Source organism: Lissotriton helveticus, chromosome 3_2, assembly GCF_964261635.1.
Source record: "Lissotriton helveticus chromosome 3_2, aLisHel1.1, whole genome shotgun sequence".
Lineage (NCBI taxonomy): Eukaryota > Metazoa > Chordata > Amphibia > Caudata > Salamandridae > Lissotriton > Lissotriton helveticus.
Window position 1 is genome coordinate 362,422,745 of NC_136062.1, and position 23,221 is coordinate 362,445,965.

Genomic DNA, 23,221 nt, shown 5'->3' on the forward strand with positions numbered 1-23,221 from the left:
TCGACACCGTCAACCACCAACTCCTGATTCATCGTCTCAGGAGTGCCGGCGTGGAAGGAAAAGCACTGTCCTGGCTATCGTCCTTTCTGGGTCATAGGTCCTTCCAGATCTGGGAGAACAACACCCGCTCCCCCGAAAAACCCCTCCAATGTGGCGTACCTCAGGGCTCCTCCCTGAGCCCCACATTGTTTAACATCTACATGTCCCCATTGGAGGAGGTCGTTATCCCTTTCGGAGTGAGCATCGTCAGTTACGCCGACGATACACAATTAGTTGTTTCCCTATCTCACCCTAGCCAACAACCCGCGGACCTCTACAACTGTCTGACGCAGATACAAGGATGGATGAACCGATCCCATCTCAAACTTAACGGTTCAAAGACCGACATCCTCCTTATGGGTCAGAAGGGACTCTCCCTGTCACAGAACATCTGGTCACAGAACATCTGGCCTCCCTGTTTAGGCCCGCCCCCAGACCCTAAACCCGAGGTTAAGAGCTTGGGCGTTTGGCTCGAAAAAGATCTAACGTTTGCAACACAGGCAAAAAAAGTAGCCGGGACATGCTTTGGGCTCCTCAAATCAATTCGAAAGATCCTGCCCCTACTCCCCCCTACCGCAAAAAAATTACTGATTCAAGGCCTAATACTCTCCAGGATCGACTACAGCAACACCATCTATCTCGGCGCTCCTGAGGCCACCCTGAACCGGTTACAGAGGATCCAAAATGCAGCTGCTCGGATCGTCACCAACACTCCTGCCAGATCCTCAGCCAAACCGGCTATGAGGCTCCTTCACTGGCTCCCGGTCAGCGAGCGAGTGCAGTTTAAAGCCCTTTGCCTGGCCCACAAATCGCTGCAAAACAAAGGACCCTCGATTCTAGTTAAATTCATCAAACCTTACAAAGCCCCAAGATCCCTCCGTTCCGATCAGGAACATCTCATCACCATCCCCAGATTTAAGAAAGCCCGCAGGGGCGGAAGACGCTTCTCGGTTCATACAGCACGTCTCTGGAACGCCTTACCCCGCGTGATAAGAACGGAACCCAACTATCTACGTTTCAGAAAGCGTCTGAAAACCCTCCTATTTCCATAAATCCCTTCCACACCCCCTTGCCCTTCACTTCCCTCAGGTTTACTGTTTCTTAGCGCTGGGATACTCACGGGTGACTACACGCTCTATACAATTTATTAATAATAATAATAATAATAAATACCTGCTGCTACCGTGGCTTATCGCGTGACTTTGACTCGCATTGCGGAACTCGATGTTCGTTGTGAAAGTGGTGTTGTGTTTTTTTTTGTGTGTTTTTGCATGGGAACACCTACTCTGCATCTCATTAGAGTTAGTTGGTGGTGTCCAGCGTGGAGATAATTTTTGGGGAAGTTATCGTGGGAATACTGGAGATGTCTGCAGTTTGCACCAGCTTGTGAATGGGGTGTTAAATCTATCTCCACTTTTGATGCGTTAAGATGGAGAGAAATCGGAGATAGGTCCTTGTGAATATTCCCAAAGTGTTGCGTGAAAAGGGGTGATATTTACAAGCACACCTAAAGCCAGACAGGGTGGCTTTACGTGTGCTTGTAAATATCAAGCAGCAGATTGTGCCACCGGTGCGTCACGCAACGTGATGCACTGGTGGCACAAGGGACTTGGAATTAAGCCACTTAGTATCTACTACTTAGAATTCTTGACCTGTTGGAAACTTTTTCTGCAGAACCAGAAGAGCTTGGGTTGTACTCAATGAAGGCTAGTAGTCAACTGTCATCTGCACACAGAGTTACTATTCAGTGCAAAGATGTGTAATGTGATCAATACCTCTACACACCTAGGATGCAATGGGACCACATGCGTTTTGTAAGCACTCACACCCATTAGTTGAACACAGGCAATACAAAATTATGTAGAAATGTTACATGGTAGCTACCCACCACTATGTAAACTATAAAACAAACACACTCATTGGATGATGTCAGCAGTGATGTCATTTGAGATGTCAGCAATTATTTCATAAATGATGTCAGAGAACGTCATGAGTGTTGTAATAAGTGAGATCACACACACATATATAGTTAACTTAACTAGACTTGTCAAGTCAAGTCAAATGGTGTTTATGCGGATAAAAATATCCATAAAAGTACAAATCATCACCACTAATAGGACATAAATATACAATCTAGACTTATCATGTGAGATGAAGCTATGTGTTGTAAACGCATCAAAAAAACATGCGTGATAAATGCATGCATGGTAAAAGCTGCGTGGTAAAGGCTTTGCCTGCTTAATACTGCGTTGTAAAGTATGTTTCCCTACAAAACCAATGGGTGCTCAACTAATTGGCAAAGCAGAAGAAGTCTACTCTGTACCTGCAACATAATGCAAGAGAAATATACAATATATTCACCTACACCAATGCCAAGTTATTTATTGTATATGAACGGTACCTGAAAAATACTTGTCTATCATTTCCCTGCTGGTTCCTCAGGGAACGGCTGGCACGTAGAAGCTCCATATCCCTACTACTGTTTGGGCTGCAGAATTCAGAGGTGACCCTTCTGTAACTCTAGAGTAACAAACTTGTTCTAGCAAACGTTTTGGTAACATACTTGAACATATGGCATTTGTGGCTTACTCTGAACTACAGAGGGCACCCTTTGGTAAAAGGAGTCAGGTGTATAGGAGGCAGGGCAAGGGTCGGCGTGGCCCTTACCATGGGAAATTCTGACTCCCTACTGCTTAAATTAACAACAGGAAACACTTTGCTTACTTAGTGAGGGACACACTGGTTCCACTTTAAGAAATGTTCTTTCAGGACGTAGTGTAAATAGGCGCTGCTGGTGCCAAATCGACTCGGCTTATTTCACATTGTTCTTTCAAACTTCGTTTTGAGTATTTCTGGAATGTTTTATGCAAATGTACAGAACACAAAGACAGCGTACATTTAAGAACACACAGGCACACCAAGGAAGGCGTACACATTGCCAGTCATGAAACCTGATTGTATGGGGTCTTTACAAAAACCACATTACAGTCAATCATATATAAAGATACTCACTCACTCCACTCAGAAAGTGAGTACTTTGAGGACGGTTTTGCTCCAAATTACAAAGTGTGTTAAGAATGAAGATCTACGTACTCCCAGCAGTTGGATTGTATGGTTTACTTATTTTGTCAGACTAGTAAATAGAATTATACAGTTAATGGAGTGGAGGCTGAATCCCTCAAAATCCTTAACTGAAGAAAGAAGTGCAGAGGCTGAGAGGATATTGCAGTATCATCGTAATAAGTTAATGGACAACATATCAAGCATAGGGGCATATTGTCAAGAACGGCGTTAAAATGATCGCCGCTTTAGGGGCAGAAAACGTACGCTAAAGCCTTGATGATATGGCCTTGAGAATTCCAATAGAAGCCCATGTTCACAACCGAACATAGGCTTCTATGGGAATTCACAAGGGCATATACTGGAGTCTAACAATCTACTCCATGACTCTCAAGCAGGTTTCCGCCCGAAGCTCGGGACGGAAGCTGCCCTTTTGGCAGTGACAGAATCAGCTTGGAGGTATCTGCACCAAGGCGGCACTAGAGCAATCATTTTGCTGGATCTTAGTGCCACCTTCGACACAGTGGATCATAATACCCTGCTCTCACGTATAAGACACCTCGGAGTCACAGGGCTAGCTCTTACCTGGCTGCAATCCTTCTTGGAAGATCAGGTGTTCCAGGTCTCGGAGGGTGCCACTCAATCCAAACCATGGCCCCTCAATTGCGGGGTCCCTCAGGGTTCTTCCCTAAGTTCCACCCTTTTTAATATTTATATTGAGCCCTTAGCGGAGATAGTGCGCCCTTTCGGCATCGAAATTGTCACCTATGCAGATGACACCCAACTGGTGGTTGCTTTCAACCACCCCGAGGGCTCGTCTAACATTCTGGGTAGCTGCCTTGAAGCAGTAGCCGACTGGATGGCACTCTCTCATGTAAAATTAAATGGGACAAGACGGAACTGATGTACTTGGGTAAGAACCCATCACCCAGAGCAGCCATTGACTGGCCGACCTGTATGGGCACTTTACCAGAACCCAAAGACCAGATCAAAAGTCTTGGAGTATGGCTAAACAGCACCTTAGGTTTCAACCATTAAGCCACCAAGCTCTCAGCTACTTGCTTTGGCCTGATGAGGATGCTGAGGAAAATTCTGTCTCTCCTCCCCTTTCATGCCCATAGGATCATGGTGCAGGCTATTATCCTGTCCCGCCTCGATTATGGGAACGCCCTGTACTTAGGAGCTCCGGCGAGCTCCATCAAAAAACTTCAGGTAACTCAGAACTCTGCAGCACGCCTATTGCTGGGACTGCCTCGGAGACACTCAGGGTCAGCTGCCTTGAAAAAACTCCATTGGCTGCCTATACAGGCCAGGATCCAATTCAAGACGATGTGCATAGCCCATAAAGCTATGTGGCACGCAGGCCCTGCATTGATCTGCTCCTTAGTCACCCCCTATCAGCCCCCAAGAAATCTACGCTCCAGTACCACCTTCCAGGCAGTAACTCGGAAAATTAAACGAGCTAGATGGGGGGGACGTTCTTTCTCATGGAACGCCGCCTCCTGCTGGAACTCCATGCCCCTTACCCTACGTAGCGTACCAGACCTACTTAAGTTTCACAAACTTTTGAAAACCTTCCTCTTCCACTAACTGCACAGTCTGATGGCTGTCTCCTCCCACCCGTCCTAAGTGCTACGAGGCCTCAGGGTAGAAGTGCGCTCTATAAAACCCCACTCATTTCATTCATATTATCAAGCCCCTTATCGCCGCTTTAGCTGCAGTTTCCTGCCGCTAAAACAGCGATAATTTTAATGCTGTTTCTTAATAATATGCCCCATAGTTCTCAAATGAGAAGTGGAGTAGGTTTGTTTAAGAGAGCTTTGACACAAATGAAAACCTATAGGGTGAAGGTAATGAAAGGCCCCTAGTTTTGCACCCAGATTGAAGATTTAAAACCAAAGGACTTTCTGGTGGTTTGGAAAACAATTACACAATCTTCTAACTGAAGGGAGCATGAGGAAGTGATGCTCAGCATGGGAATGAATGGATGGGTTATAGGAAGAAAATATATGACCTGGTAAATACTGTTCAGGGAGATGCACACGGGGAATAATAGTTACCCATGTAGTAGGGAGTATACTATTTTCTGACTGTGGACAATGGAGTGGATTTAAAAATCCTTATAATAGTACTTAGACAGGAGCCTATATTTCGGCTAATATAGTGACCATATATGATTCTTGTATTTTTTTGGTACTAAACTATTGGGTTTTAAATATCGTCATAGCAAAATGTCGATGGACAACAGATCAACAGGGTAAGTATACATACGTAAGTAAAGACTTATTATTTTTACTCGACATATACGTACTTTGCCAGTATATGTATTTTTAAGTTACATAGATCCAAATTAATAATTGTACATCCATTACCAAAATATATATATTTTGGGTTGTCATCATATGTGTTACAATATTCTTTTAGCAGAATACCCTGACAAGGACAGTGAATATTACTTGAGGTGGTACTTACCCCCTCAACTAATAATCACATTTCTTAGATCACCTTCCATCTATACAATCCCACAATCAACATACACCATCCAATCATATTTACCCATACAACAAAATTCACTTCCTACACCAACACCCTCACAAAACTGCAGCAACACCACCCTATACCTCAAGTACAAGTACTCCTTTTACTCACTAAAGCACCTCTGCTACAGAGCGTCATCTACATCTGATACCATCTACGCAGTCAATTGTACCACCTAAAACCTACAACCTACTCCATCAATACACCCAGTGGCAGCTCCTCTGCAAGGCCGAGGAGCGTCACCCAACTGCCAGGAGCATCTATGAAAGGGAAAAAAAAATGATAATAACGGAATATTATTTATTTTTTATTTTTTCCTCCTGGTGCTGCGGTGAGTGAGTGGGCGGGGCAGAGCTGCAGGGGAGGAGTGGTAGAACACACCTGTGGGCCGGCCAAAACAGTCATGCGCACTACTCTGTTCTCCATGCAGGCTGAATTACAGGGAGCATGGAGTACATGTCCACGGCTCCAGCCTCAGACCAATCACAATGCTGCATCGCAGCGTTGTGATTAGCTAAGGGGTGAGAGCCTGGCTGCCTGCTTCGTGTTCCCACCTAAGGTCGGATATAGGCGAGCAGGAGAGAAGACGCAGGACGCGGCAGTGGCAAGGTAGTTTTTTTTTTTTTATTTGTATTTTTTTAAAACAGCCTGCACCTTTCCTTCATCTGTGCCTGACCTGGGAGCCTTGCCAGCCACCCGTGAATTCATCATACGATATGCAACACATCCTACACTATACACCTTCGGCAAGGTACTTCATCACTAAAACCCTACACCTCAGTATACGTTATACACCCTACACACAAGCTGTGTATACCTGGTGCTAAAGCTGCTACTACCTCTTGAGTGTCTCGGGCATCTGGTGTCTATTGGGTCTGCAGGAACTGGTCAATAGTGTTCATCTTCAATCTCCTTGTGGTTCCCCTCACTCGAAGTTGTTTTCTCTTCTTCAATAATACAGTCCAGTTGTATCTACAATATGCTGACCCTTTGGCCAGCGTATCCCAGCTCTACCCCCACACACGCACCTACATCTAATTTTATCTCTACCCTACAACATGTATACTCTATACCACCTCCTACTACCCCGTATGCACACCTCCACACAGTGATGCGAGACATCATCTTTCTTTCAGTGTTTGTCCTCTTTCGGTCAAAGATACAGGTCAGAAACTATAGCAAAGATTTTCAGTATCGAGAAGGATCTCCAACAAGTAGTACTATCTTCAAAGGAGATCCTTTGTGATCTAGTTGCCTCCTGACACGATCAGTGATTTGGACACACTCAGAACAATCTGCAACCTCCACAAAAGGTAACGGATTATAACCAGGAGCCATGATATCTGTAGCATCTATTGTAGCGGAATAGGAAGATATACCTTGGACATGACCACGACCAATAAAACGAAGGATGGAGAAAGAGATGACAACATTCACTACACTCAAATGTGGGGGAAAAACTATAGAGAGAACCACCAAAATGTGAGAAAGGCTAGCAGAGGTCTATAAGTGCGAGAATTCAAACTGTGCAGAAATGAAAGAAGGACAACAAGATGGATGCTAGATGTCACCTGGAGATTTGTAATCAGCAGGAATTCATTGGGGTTGTCTTATGGCGGTACAATCAGTTGCCTCGGTTGCATCATTGTGCCCAGCAGAGAATGCCACGCCCTTCCACCAGGAAGGAAACAGATCAAACAGATGCCTTGTTGAGTTGTAGAGTCATAAGAGTGAATTGTCATCAACCCCAAAATTCATGACAAAAATCAGTTTGTGATTTTGGATGTCTAGGCAGGCTTCGTGAAATGTATCTTCCACAAGGGTTTAGATTGTATTTATAAATCCTCTTATTCGAAGCAGCTCGTCAATAAACGTGGATAAATGAAGTACAAAATAAAGTTGCTGCAAAAGGGACGAGATTAAAGAAGCAACGGAAAAAGAGTCCACGTTGAAGAGCAGCACTCCTTATAAATGATGTCATAGAAGTGCACATGCTTGTAAGATTAGAGCAAAGGCACAGAGACCTTTCTTGGCCTCCGAGGGACTGAGCATCTCCCCCGTAGCATGGCAACAAGAGGAGGATGCGACTGGGGTCAACCTGCATGGTTACCGAGGACCAATGGTATGCCAGGTTGGTAACCTAGGAATGTTGGGTGCAAGTATGCGCTTGATATATCTCTGGCCTCACGATGTATTATAAATTCTGTAAAGCAGGCAGGGGAGTCTTCTGAGAGGCATAATTGATGGGCCTGCCTCGGATGAAGAGATTAATGAGGCTATGCTCCCAGACATTACCTCAGACAAACTCCCCACAACCTGCAGCCTCCCACCGCCCCGCTCACCCCTGAGACACGAGGGGAGCTCAGTAGATGCAGATATGTGATGAGTCTGGAGCAGGTAGGAGGGTGGGGCTGGAGTCAGTCAACCTTCAAAGGCAGGAGGAGAAACTCAGTCTCTGCTATTCGCACTTTAGCAGCCCCATGGAGCTAACTGTAGCTCGGTTTCTGTGTCAAGTTCGGATTGACAAGGAACTGCGCTGAATAGTTGACATTTCTGAGCTTTCGCAATGTCATGACCCTGCCACACCCGCCTCTGTGCGCGCAATCCTTTTATGGTTCTATCCCACACAACTGTGGCTTCTTGTATCAAAGAGAGAGTGTTGAACCCGGAGGGGTGGTCTTCACAAGGATGAGTCAGGACAAAACCTTCCAGGGGGCATTATTCTGATTTAAGGCCCTTCGTTACAGCATCAGCTCCCAGCGTCGCCCTCCCTCCAGCAGACAGGCGTCATCCACCCACACAGCGTCCCACGCATCAGCTGCTTAGAGGGGATGAACTGGTTTTGAAATGAATGGCACGTCCATTTACAAAGGTAACTAGCACGTGCGAGGTAATATTTCCAGTTTGCTGAAAAAATCTAAACTGGTTGTAAACATGGTAAAATCTAGGGGCAACATTTATGTGGCTGTGCGTCACTTTTACGCCGCCGGTGCGTCACTTTTTGTGACGCACCAGAGACGTAAAAAATACTCCTTGTTGCACCATATTTACAAAGTGACGCATCTAGGTAGATGCGTCACTTTGTATACTCCTGTGCCACATTATACCTGCGCCAGGTATAATGTATGGGTATAATGTATGCAAGGGGGCGTTTTGACGCAAGAAAGGCTCATGGAAGTGACGCAGTGAAATCTATGAGATTTCACTGCGCCACTTCTAGGACTCAAATGCGTCAAAATCTTACGCCTGCCTCAGAGCAGGCGTAAGACTGACCCAGGGCCTTTCATATGGGGCTTGCCCCATGTGAAAGGACACATTGCTGGATTTGCGTCACTTTTGTAACACATTCCAGCAATGCGACACTTTTGCGGCTACAGATACGTCAGTAATACTGACGTTTCTGTAACTCCTTGCGACATGATGCGTCATACTGTAAATATGACGCATCATTGGTGTCGCAAAGAGGGCGCACAGAAAGTGACGCATCGCTGTTTTCACGCAGCGATGCGTCACTTTTCATAAATAAGGCCCAAGGAACCTTGCAAACGCTGGGTTAACCATCGCTGGCGATCCACGCGAGAAATGGCTCAGGTAATAAAAAAGGTGCACACCCTTTTCATGAAAGTGTTCTAAAGATGTCATCCTACAAACATAACAGGAAGATTTCAATAGGATTTCAATAGCTTCTTCGGCAGTCGCTGGGTCATCGCGCGCCAGCGGTTCCTGCATCTTCTGGTCAACGAGTGGAAATGAGTTTACAGTTCACTTTCGAAAACACAACACATCCGTTTTCAACTTTTTGGGACTTATTGCCAGTGTGGCAGACAACATAACCTGGGGATAGATATGGAAAAACAAGACATGTTACGAACTATAAATAGTCCAGTAATCGGTTCTGAGCGAGACCTCGATGATGTCATCCGACCTTTGCACGACCTCTGTGAGTGCATGTAGGATGGATGGCGTTTCTTGCAATCACCGCAGGACCTTTGAAGCACTTGTTTACCTTGCGCTGTGTCATCTGTGCCTCTATTTTCCATGCTCCGTTCAGCAAGTGACAGGAAGGATAAGCTGCATATATGGCCCTGCTGGCTATATTGTATTGTATTGTAATTGCATTTATATAGTGCTTACTGCCCCTGATGAGGCGTCGAATCGCTTTTTCGGCGAGTAGCGCGCTACTCCTCGACCCATAGAGGATTAGTGTTTAATTAGTATAGTGAAACATGCAAGTACATTTTAAGAGGTGGATAGGTTAGTCAGTTATTTGGATTTGGAATGATAGTAGAAGGATAGAGGAGGACAAAGGTTTGTATTTATATAGCGCTTGTTGACACACGCTATCCAGGAAGCTTATAAAGGATTAGTGGTGAATTAATATGGTGAAATATGAAGCAATTTCAGTGGTGGATATTAGTCAATTACCTGGAGTGAGAAGTAGGGATAAAAGGGGAGGAAAGATTTGCATTCATATAGCACTTGTTACCCCTGATGGGTGTTGGAGCGCTTTTCTGGCGAGTAGCACGCCACTCCAGAACCCATAAAGGATGAGTGTTGAAAATTGGTATAGTATAAATATGAAGTAATTTGAGTAGTGGATATGTTATTCAGTTATTTGATTAGTATATTAGTATAGTTGAATATGGAATTTGAAAAGTGAACATGTAAGTCTGTTAATTTTGATTGAAAAGGATAGTGGAGGGATAAAAGAGTAAAGGATTTTTTTTTTTACGGTCTTAGCAGTAGGAGGAGGCTTTTGGATTAGAAAAAAAAGGAGTTTTGGAGGGGAGAAGTCATAGGGAAGAGGTCACCAAGACCTGTCTGGCTGAAGAGAAGCACAGCAGTAAGCGGGAGGGGAGAAAGGTAGAACACAACTGTGTGGTAAGGAACCAACCACTGTCGTACATCAATGTGAGGTATCTACCATGGGACTTTCTTGGGCTAAAGGAAACCAACATTTAATCATAGAAAAATACTTATTTTCAGATAGATTGTTTTACATTAACACTGGCATAACATTTTTAAAAAATTGAGAAAAGGCATTCTTTATGCTAAAAAGAAGGAAGTTTCAGACGATCAATAAAAAAAAACATGTATTGCTAAACGTAATAAGTCTAGTTTGAAAATGGTACACATGCAAACACCATTTGTGCATGTCTATGTTTGTATATGTTGGCAAAGGTCTATCTGTGTGTGTGTGTATATATATGATCATGTGATCAAGCCTTTTCGAAGGCGAAACGCGTCATGGCGGCAGCGCTGGCTTTATTTTAATAAACCACCTTTGCACCAGCACTCCTTTGGGTCGACTCTTTGTCACTACGGATCCGGCAGTTCCCTGTCTTCTAAGTGATGAGCCTCGTAAATATATATATATATATATATATATATATATATATATATATATATTGAAGCTCAATCCCTCCCCGGTCCCGGGTCGGAAAAATAAGGACTGCACACTCAGGAATATTAGATTTCCAACAGCAACTTTACTTGCACAGTCATAAGTGATGTCACTGACCATGTCATGAGTGATGTAATATGTGACGTCATCAGCAGTGCATTGCACACGCAAGTTATAGTGAGTCCAACTAACTATAACGTGGGAATTTCAATGGTTTTATGCGAGTAAAATTTCCAGCTAACTATAACTGGTGTGAAACCTATGGTTTTTTCAGTGAATTTAATAGGTTTTTTGAATGCTAATTCCTAACTATAACTGGTGTGAAACCTATGGGTTTTTCAGTGAATTTCATAGGTTTTTTAATAGCTAATTTCTATTTTATAATGATTCCTATATTGTATATTTATATAATACTACTTTTTATATTTCTTTTTTTGGTTTTTTTCCCTGGAGCGCTCACGGTGCGCTCACCGGTAAGCGCAGTCTTGCGGCGCGCCCCGGTGCGCGTACCGGTGCGCGTACCGGTGAGCATCCCGTTAGCGCTATTGCCGCGAACGAAAACATCATCGTGACGTATCGCGTAGCCGCGAGATGCGTCTTATGACGCACAGCGTAAGCGCACCCGGAAGCGCCTACGTTCGCGCCGCGTGAGCGCCCCCGGAAGCGCCTACGTTCGCGCCACGTGAGCACCCCCGGAAGCGCTCCGGTGCGTGTAGCGTAAGCGCGTCAAGTCATGTGACCTTAAAATAACTCTTTTCATTGGTTCCTAACTGTTTTTTTAACAAAGAATGAAATCCCCACCCATTTCCTTCACTACTTCTTTCACTTTTGTGACTGCAAGACCTGCCTTTTTGCTGTCGGATCTTTGTGGGAATAAAATCTTGGATTATCATGGCTGCTAGACCATCCAGCAGTGAAGATGACTCCAATGAATTTCTTGATGAAGAGGCTCCTCAGCCGAAAGTCAAAGAACACTTTATTTGGAAGTTTTTTTCTATTCCTGATGACCAGAAGAAAGTAAATGCTCCAAAAGTGGAGTGCAGGATTTGTCACACTGTCCTGTCACGGGGTGACCCCACTAAGAAATATTCATTTGGTAACTCCACAATGATTCACCATGTGGAGAGGAGGCACCCCCAGAATTTTGCCCGGGAAAGTGTCAGGGCTCTGGCACGAGAGGCTCCCAGTGATGGGGCCTGTACTTCAACCGGCGGACAAACTGCATCAGGGAGGGAGCAATCACAAGAGCAGATTCCCAACATCCAGCCTGCTTTTAATAAAGGCGTTATTAAATGCAGATATTGCGATAAGTTACTTTGCTATGGGGAACAAAGTGTTCTACTCATGGTTCGAGCATTGGATAACCATCGCTGACGTTTCCAGCCCTAATTTTGTTTTGTTTTTTTGCTCCTGTTGAGCAGTTTCCCATTCCCTGTTTTTGTTTTTGTTCTAAAAAAAGAAAAAAAGAAGAAAAAAAAAGTTCTTTTCAGAACTACCTCCAATTCTCATCAAAGAGCTGTGTTCTTAAAATAATGAAAAAGAGTAAGTGAAGTGGAGTGCATTGATAAACGAGAAGAAAATGAGTGAGAAAGCACAGAAAAGGACGAGAGGAGAAGGGAAGTGAAGTAGGGGGACTGAAAGAAGGTGAGTGTCTGACCTCACCTCATCTGCACCCTGTTACCATCAATTATACCCAATACATTGAGGCCTGTCCAGGGGGCACAGAGGAGTTGAGTCTTGTCCAAGGGTCATAGGAGGTGAGTCCTCTCCACTGCACTCATGGACACAGGCCTCACCTCCTTTGCACCCCTGGACATATCTCACCTCATCTGCACAATCTACTTCCTAATCTGAGGAAACACAGGTGACATGATTGTAAAAGGTTCAAATATATTTATTTAATCTTGCAGACACTAGAAAGAAGATCAATCTGTTTCCTAATCTGAGGTAACACAGGTGACATGATTGTGAAATGTTGAAATATATTTATTGAATCATGCAGACACTATTTATTCCTTCTCAATAAATGTAAAAGCCATTCATTTGCCCCAAAATCGTTTTTTAAATAACATTTTAGAAGGAGACCGCAGGTCCTATGTACAAGGATTCAATTTCACTACTGAAACCTTACTATTTCACAAAATACAATTCCTCTATCTTGCAAATGTTGATACCAAGCATTATCAAAAAACATGACACAAACCAACAGAAAGAAAGAAAGAAAGAAGCACAATCTGCTTCCTAATCTGAGGTAACACAGGTGACATGATTGTGAAAGGTTCAAATATATTTATTTAATCATGCAGACCCATGGTACGCTCCCCGGTACGCTCCCCGGAGCGCGTACCGGGTGCTCCCCCCGCGAAAATCAAATTTTTTTCCCCGCGGGGCCCTTTTATAGCCCCCACATCAAACCTAGGGGGTCAGAGGGGTCTACCCTGCCCCCTTATGGTCATTTCCCCCTTTGTTTTTGCCACCTCTTGTGTCTCGATCCTACCGAGACACAAGATGGCGGCCGCTCCGGACTGTTTGGAATGTTGACAGACACCTGAGAGCCAATCAGCTTTCCGCTCGCATACTCGCGTAGCGCGCCGGGTGCGCGCTTATAGATATATATATATTTTTTAACCTAAATTACTCAAAATCCTCTGGAGCACATATCTTGAGACATAGCAAAGGCACATCGGGCTACCAGTCCCTACAATTTTGCAAAGTTTGGTGGGAATCCATTCAGCCGTTCGGGCTAAAAGTGAGTCCAACCGCCCTATGGAAATTAACATGGAGAAAACACGTTTTGGGACCCCCCTTTTATCTCGGCCCCGCTTGACAAATCCCCCCCAAACTATCAGGGAAGAAGCAGAGCGGAGCGGGCCATCTAATTTCACGAAAATTCATCCACCGGCGCCAAAGTTATTCCCAATAGAAAGTTGCGGATTTCCTATGGAAACTAGGTCCTAACTATAACTACCTACTGGCGACCGCCAGTAGGTAATATATATATATATATATATATATATATATATATATATATATATATATACACATATGTATACATATGTATACCCATAGATAGTGTGTGAGTGAATGCATGAGTGCCTTCATAAGTCTGTGAGTGGGTATTAGAGTGTCTGAATGGGTCTATCCGTCTATCCGTGGGTGTGTGAATGTCTGAGTAGGTCTGTGAGTGGGTGCATGAGTGTCTAAGTAGGTCTGTGAGTGGGTATGTGACTGAGTCTGTGAGTGAGTGGATGAGTATCTGAGTGGGTCTGTGACTGGATGCGTGAGTGTCGGAGTGGGTTTATGAGTGAGTGGATGAGTGGGTCTATGAGTCTGCGTGAGTCTCTGACTGGGTCTGTGAGTCAGTGGATTAGTATCTTTAAAGGTCTGTGAGTAGATGGATGAGTCTCTGAATGGGTAAGTGAGTGGATGGATGGGTCTCTCAGTGGGTATGTGAGTGGGTGAGTGAGTGTCTGAGTGGGCCAGTCAGCGGGTGCATAACTCTCTGAGTGGATCTGTGATTGGGTGCATGAGTGTCTGAGTGGATCTGTGAGTGGGTGCCTGAGTGTCTCAGTGGGTCTGTGTGTGGTTGTCTGAGTCTCTGAGTGGGTCTGTGAGTGGGTGCATGAGTGAGTCTCTCAGTGCGTCTGTGAGTGTGTGTAAGTTTCTCAGTGGGTCTGTGAGTCGGTGAGTGAGTGCTTGAATGGATCTGTGAGTGGGTGTATGAGTGTCTGAGTGTGTCTGTCAGTAGGCGTGTGAGTCTCTGAGTGGGTCTGTGAGTGGGTGTGTGAGTGTATGATTGGGTCTGTCAGTGAGTATGCGGTAAAAAAGCAGCAGGTCTTTGTGCCAGCTCTACCTGTGATGGTTCAAGCAGGAGTCCAGCTTGCCTGCTGTCCATTGCTGCCTTCGGTTTTGTGCCTCCTCTGCTAGTTTTCTGCTCACTTTTCTGTCTTTTCTTTATTCACTCCTGCCCTCTATTTTGCCTCTTTCTGCTCATTCTGCCCATTATTTTGCCTCTTTCTACTCACTCGTGACCTTTATTTTGCCTCTTTCTGCTAGTTTCTACCTTTATGTTGCCTCTTTTTGCTTGTTGCTGATCATTATTTTGCCTCTTTGTTCTCATTGCTGACCTTTATTCTACCTCTTACTGACCTTTATTCTGGCTCTGTGTTTCTCTGTGTTTCTCACCTTTATGTTGCTACTTTCTGCCTGTTGCTGATTTTTTTTTGTGCCTCTTTCCGTTCATTTCTGACCTTTCTGCACGAAATTTTCAAAACTAGTACGCCACTCAATTCAGCTGCTGTCTTGAAAGTTTCGGGTTGATCCATCAAGTGGGAACTGAGAAAAGGGGGTAGTCTCAAAATGTGTTTTACCCATTAAATTTTCCATAGGGATTTCGTACACAACTACAGCCAGAACCACTGAACAGAATTACCCTAAATTTGGCAGAAAGCTAGATCTTGGTACAAAAAGATCTCTTTGTGTAATTTGGTGCAAATATGTTCAGTAGTATATCTACGGATGCAGCTGTGGATCCGCAGATCCACGCTCCAAAAGCAATGCCATGATTGGCTGTCCGCAACCTGATAGGAAAGTGATTGGGTCCATATTATCTATCGGGACAGGATCCCGGGCCTCAAAATTAAAGTGTACAGTGATTGAAGGGGTCAGGGTTGAGGTACCATGACACCATTGGTGTGATAGAGGGGTTGCTGAGGCATCCCTGATGGGCAAGAACTTGCTCAAAAATGTAATTTTTTCCTTGTGCTTGGACCACAGATTCATGGCACCATTCAGCGTGCCCCCGTGTGAATCCGTGACTGATACACAGATCCAATGGCCAATAAAAAAAGCATCCACTCACAGACCCACTTACACATTTTCTCTCACACCCATACAGCCACTCAGATACCCACTCACAGACCCATACAGCCACTCACACACCCACTCATAGACTCATATACCCACTCACACACCCATTTACAGACCCATACAGCACTCATGCACCCACTCACAGACCCATACAGCGAAACACACACACAGACACTCACAGACCCATATAGCCACTCACACACCCCCTCATACACTCTCTCACATATTAATACAACCACTCACACACCCATTTACACACTGACATACCCATTAACATACGCTCACAGACCCACACAGCCACTCACACATCCACTCACAGGCCCCCAAAACAAATTACACACACACCCACACAAGCTCTCAAAAACAAAACCACACACCCATACAAACACTGACATACACACAATTATAGACCCACACAGCCACTCACAGAGCCCGCTCCACCCACATACTACCCAGGGAGGTGGCCCCTAGGTTGGCTGTCTTTGGGCTATTGGCCACAAGACCAGGCTGTAGACGAGGCCTTGAGGCCAACTACCTGCCATGGACGGTGTGGGGTTGGTTGCATGTGGGGGGTTGGCCGCAGGGCTGGAAACGCTGGCCCAGCGGCCAACCTCCTGGGGCGCATGGCTGAAGACCATTACTTTACATAAAAACATAGAAATTCAGTGAAAAAAACAAAGGTCACAGGGACGTTATAGTTAGGTTATCTCAAGAAACTATTACTTATGTCCTAAGGTAACTATAACTCACGCCCTAGCCATGCACTGCTAATTATCGTACATCAGTCAGGACATGTTATATGTAATAATTGATAATATCATTGTAACATTTCCAATAAAGTTATTGATGATAAATCTGTGCATAGCGGGGCGTGAGTTATAGTCTATTGAGAAAAGTATAACAATAACTGCTGACTTTCTATGTTTTTATGTGTGTAAAATCTGAACCTAACCTAAACGTCCCTGTAACATTTATTTTTTAGTGAATTTCAAAGTTTTTTTAATTTTAATTCTATTTTCTAAGAACAATGTCCCTGTAACCTTGTTTTGATCAGTGAAAATATATGTATACATAAATATATATTGAAATAAAGCTGTTTTCTCCACTGAACACCCCTCGTGGCCTCTGTTTCTCCTCCTCAGAAAGAATTTCCTTCATATATACTGTGCTCGCCAATGCACAGTCCGGAGGCCCTGCAGCATCAAAAAGACCCGGAGTGAATTTGGCATCACGCTGCTTGCAGCAACTTTGTATCCAGGGTACTGGTAACTCCGGAGTCTGCCAGAAACGTCAGGAAGACGAGAGAGGACTGAGATATTTTATCTCAATTGGGCGCCCAGTCTCGCATTTGACTGCCCCCACTCAACAATTGACCTGGTGCGACTGGTCGCTGCAGTCAAAGGGGACTCAGAGGGAACTCCGCCATTTCAACTGATCCTTGACCCACCCTACTCACCTGATGCTTGCACCGATCCTACGATTACTCACTCCCCCACGCTACCATCTCGACAATGCAAACACACTGCATGCTGGGATTTGAAGTTCGCTACACTCAACACGAACTCCAATTGGTTAGCCGTTTGCTAGGGGGAGGTGATCCAGGTGCCAGCAGTGATATTAACAGGAGGAGCTAATGAGGGACGGCATCTTCACAGCATGGGGCGCTGAAGAAGGCACACTCGCCGAAATGCATCCGCCACCGCTAGGACTCTTGAAATAAAGCTGTTTTCTCCACTGAACTCCCCTCGTGGCCTCTGTTTCTTCTCCTCGGAAAAGAATTTCCTTCACATAAATATATATATATATATATGCGTCGCACTCCACCTATGCCTTGCTGATTTTGCCAAGAAAGGAAAGCACGGGCCCAGCTGTTGCAGGTTCAAAGAATTTTATTCCGCTCTTACAAAGACCTCGGCAACCATGACGCGTTTCGACACTCAAAGTTTCTCGATCATATGAGGATGAAATCCACTTGTGTTCTGATGTCCTCTAGACACAATAGGACCTCATCGCACGACGAGCAGTTTACCAAGAGGCGCATTTGCAGAGTGGTGTAAAAACGCACGTGGCCTCGGACCACCTCTCTGCAATCCAGCTGTGTGGCACTTACTGGTGGTACCTGGTGGGCTAGTTGCCCCCCAGGTACCCTCAGTATTTAAGGGCCTCCATCCCCCAGGGCTGGACCCCTGTTTCTAACAGTCATAAAAAATAGGAAGGGGACCGCGTGCACCCCTTCTGAGGCCAATTTCGGCCCGCGGGACCCCTTCCCCAGAGCATGGCCAGACTTTTATTTTTTTTATTATTTGGAGGGGGCCGCGTGACCCCCTGCTCAGGCCAGTTATGGCACACCAGACTGCTATTACGCTATCCAATCTGCGACAGACAGAACAAGAGAGAAACAATCACTGGCTAAGCAAATAGTTTCAACGCCTGTGCGAGATCTAGTGGCTTAGTCATGTTTTTTTTTTTTTTTGTATAACATCTTTCACAGCAGTGGGAGTTGCAGTGCAACATGGCTTAAAGTAAATTTAAAAAAGTGCTATGATGCGGCCTGCATTGACTGCGTCATAGCTCATGCCGTGGTACAGTGGCACTGTGCAACATGTGAAGAAAAAACCCAAACAGTCGGTAGGTTGTATGGGGCAAGTAACACCAGGGAGTAGTAACATCAGGAGGGGGCAGAGGGAGAAAGACGGACTACAGAGACATGTCCTCTATGACAGTGCAAGTTAAAAAGTGAAAAATGAGTACCTGCAGGAGCCTGTGGCAGAATACTAGATGTGGTTTTGCCTGTGGTTAAAAGTCGTACCAGACAAACTATGTGAAAGGGAATACATATTGAGTGTTTTTTACGTATTTAAGCGTTTCGAAAAAGGTGTACGTTGTAATCACAGCATTGTTGTCTACAATATGTCGAAGGAAGTTTCCATAGGAAAATAAGTAGACTGATGACCTCTTTAAAATGGCGCCTGAATTCACAAGAGGTATTTTGTCCCTTTTTCATTTCACTGCCCGTTTTGAATAATGCTTTATAAACACTGTCTCATGATTGAATTAATGACACAGAAGAAGACACTGTTTGTGTAATGTGACAAACGGAGCATTGATATATATATATATATATATGACCCCAATCCTGTGTTCATTCCTTTCAGAAAGCAGGCACCGACTCCGTGGGATTCGTAATCAAGGGTCGTTATTAACAAGAAAGACGGCCAGACGCGTTTTGGCGTACAAGTCCGCCTTGCTCACTACATCTGGTTTCACCAAGTGTGTATGACATATTTATAGTGATACAATGTAACCCATTGGTTCTGAGAAAAACGACAAAACTGACATGTGACACAATCCATAGACATAGTGGGTTAAAAAGCATACATTTTGTAATTCATGTATTGTACTTTGTAACATAATCTGTGTAAATACTTCTTTACAATTTAAGTTAATACTACCCTCATAATTTGATGACCTCCTGTTTCTCTATCCTCGTGGAATTAGATATAATTTGGGATTCTTGTGTGTGAGGCTTAACACTGCCTGTAAAAGTCTGTTTGCTGTGTGTGTTTCTTTGTGCATTGTGGTCTTAGTGTATGTTACTATAGACATGGAAGAAATGTTGCGCCTTGTATAAAACCTATCAGCGCATGTCCAATCTGTAACTTTCCGGCACATGCATCTGTTAGGCCTCGTGTTGTAGCGGCAGTGAAAAAACGTGAGTATATGCTGGTCCACGCCAGTGGCGTTAGTGTGTGCGTTATATATTGAAAAAACTATTGTTATCAAGCTCCATCCTTTTTAGGTCTCGCTAGACGTACGCAAAAGCGAAGCTTTTGCGTGCAAAAGCGTAGCTTTTGCGTCTAGCGAGACAACTAATGTAATCACTTTCAGGGGAATGTAGACAGCAGACTGTCACGAGCGTCTCCTGCCGGAGATTCTACCTCGTGAGCGCGCACGTCGCCGTCCCTCATATTCCCATGCAAAGAAAGGCACACTGAACACACACATGCAGGCAAGAAGGCACACACACACAGGAGCGCACCTACACACATACAAAGCCCCCCCACACCCCCCCGCCGACGCCGCATACATAGAAGTCTCCCTCCCCACCTGCCGCCGCCGCATACATAGAAGGGCCCCCCACCCACCTCCCTGCCGCCGCCGTCGCATACATAGAAGGGCCCCCCCTCCCCCTGGCCGCCGCCGCATACATATAAGCCCCCCCCCTCCCCCGCCGCATACATAGAAGTTCCCCCCCCCACCGCCGTATACATAAAAGTGCCCCCCCAGGTGCCGCATACATGCAAGCGCCCCCCCCCCACACCATACATGCAAGCGCCCCCCCCCACACCATACATGCAAGCGCCCCCCCCCCCTTACCGTGATTCTAAGGTCTTGCAGCCTCCGCGGGGCTCTCCCTCGGGCATGAGCCCCGCGTCACCAGCACTGCTTTCCCGTGGGCGCGTGCGCGGGCTTCCGAAGACGGAAGTCCCGCCCCAAGGAAGGTTTCGCTTTCGGAGCTGGTTTTGCTGGGAGGAGGGGGAAGGAGCCAGGTGCTGGTCCCGCGTTAGCACACTTGTTTTTGTATGGTTTCGGGTGCTCAGTCGCACACCAAGGTAATTTGGAGAAAGTTTCTCTTCACTTCCAGCCTGTCAGTATGTTTGAAGTATAGAATGCGTGTGATGGCGCATTTACTTTTACAAACCGCGGAGCAACGTTCTTCGTAATAACGTTTTCCCTCTTTACGATGCTTGTTTCACCCATACTCGCGTCTGTTACGTGCTCTGCAGGTCACAGTTTCGAATCGAAACTCTCTCGACGTTTCACTCTTCTTTTTTTTCGACTCCCTCCGCTTTTTATGTTTTTCGTTTATACACTGATAAATGTAATGTAGGATCCCTGCTTATCTTGTAGCATTTCTTCATTTCTTATCATGAAGATGAATTAAGGGCTTTTCACATTCGTTCGCACACCGCCCTTCTCCACATCCCTTCCCGCCAGGTATCTTTCCTTCCTCTCTTGAAAATAAAAGGGTTTTTAAGCAGTGGCTAAAAATCCTTTGACGGCTCAGCTTTTCATCTTTTCTGCTGAGTTTAAAAGTTTGCGCTTTTGAGTTGGTTGGACTTCGTTTTCCATCTCAAACTTTCATTCTCCTCTTTTAATTTAATCTGAGGAACATTTTTAAATGAGTTCGGATCCCATTGCCCTCCGCCTTTCACCTTGATAAAAATGTGTGCCTTTGCACTGTGAATGGTAGCCACTATTTACCAACGCACACATGGAATGCCAGCGTAGCCTGTGGCAGTGACGGCTCTGCTGCTAGAAGCAACGAGGAGAGGGGTGCACTGACACCAAACCCGAAGGGGGCTCTACTTCCGGTGCGTCTACGTAAGAGGATGTTGAAAATAATGAGTTGGGAAAAGAGGCGCTGTTTAAACAATATCTCCTTTCATAGTGTGCTTGTGAACCGGCGGCGAGTTCAAACCCGGCCTCCCCACCTCCAAGGTCGACAGGTCATGCCGTTACGACACATCCTCTGTCCTGTCGCTTCACTGTATTTTTTTTTACCATTTAATCTGTAGCACTCCGAACAAGTGCATGTTTTTACAGACTGATCCCCCAACATTGCTGCACCCGCCATCCTCTGCCCTGGTCATTACTTTCACCTGCCACCCCACCCTGTCATTGCTTGTTTCGGAAGTTGTCATCTTTTGTATGTACTGTTCGTGAATTTCTCTCATAAACCTTTACAGTAGTTGACTTTGACTAGAGAATTGCTCGAACAGTTGTGCACAGGTCAGCCACCGTTCCAGATGAGAACAGCTCAAGTTTTACGTGTTCTGATCACCATGCTTGTTTTTCTCTGCTATTTCCTGGAAGCATTCACCGTCCCTCTCAATCGCCTCACTTTACTCAGTTTTAGGATGTTGTCTCTTTTGGATTTTCTTTAGTGAGTGCCAAATGAGGTGAGCATTTTCTTTTTATTTTTCAAAACTGAGATGGATTAGTAAATAAAAAGTTGCGTGAAATGCGTTTTTTTTTAATATAGCGCTAATGCGCTTTATTATAGCAAGCATTTGCAATGCAATAGGTCTCGCATTTGCGAGAGTTAAACATATTAGCATTGTAAATGACAATGCCTTTTATTTATGTTTTGAAAACCAACACATAAATAAAAGACATTGCCATTTACAATGCCAATAGCTCAAACTCTAACAACTGCGAGACCTATTGCATTGCAAATGCTTGTTCTGAAGGTATCCGTGTAGCTAATGTTTTCGGTACGGGTTGGGAAAATGTTACTGCGTGCGGGCATAATTAAAGCAACGGATACACAGTTGCCGTTTTCGAACCCCGGTATTTACGTGTGTTTGGCAGTGGGCCGAACAGTAATTTGTGTTTTTTTTATTTATTCTGTTGTTGATTTTGCCTCTGTACTTAATTATCGCCTGGTGCGGAGTGTGGCGGACTATATTGCTATACGGCACTTAAAAAAAACGTATGGAGTTTAGCCCTTGTGGGCAGTAAATACCCGGGAATAACTCCCTGCGTTCGTCCTGTTTTTAAAGCGGGTTCTAGGTTTCCCCCCGCCTAATCGTTAGCTGTGTGTGCTGCTGCCTCCCATTTTTTGTTTCTGGTGATTTGGAGCGAATAAGGAAGGGTATGTGCTATGTGTCAATTGCTCATGGCACTGTGTTCGGTGGTGGGGAGGCCTGTCTAATGGTTAGTCCTATTGTCGCTAAGTGAGAATGTGACTAATATTTACAAGTGATTATGTGTGTGTGTGTGTTAAAATATATATATATTGCACCGTGGCAGTGACAACTATGTGGATATATTTAGGTTAGAGTTCCCACAGGAACAGTGTTTTTTATAACTTTCCTGCTGTTTGACAAATCTGCACGAAAGATTCCGAAATATTATCCATCTTGGTACCTTAAAGGAAAGGTTTATGCTGATCTGCCAAGCAGGGTCCAAGAAAAAGGGTATGGTTGTCCCCTCACATGTGCAAAATATCTTTAGATACGTGGTCAACTGGATGACAGCTAATTCACTCAAAGTTTATCCAGACAAAACTGAGGTCTTAGCCATCACCACTGAAAGCACCCTATGGTCTGCCCTCTTCTGGCCACCCTAGCTGGGTGCCACACCTACTCCAGCCCCAGTCATTAAAAGCTTAGACATTAAGTAGACAACAAACTCACATTGTCTAACCAGGTATCCTCTGCGGTAGGCACTTGCGTATGTCAGGTTATGTACTCCTCAGGATTCGGATGATGCTATAAGGGGTCCACCCCTTGACATCCCCAAATA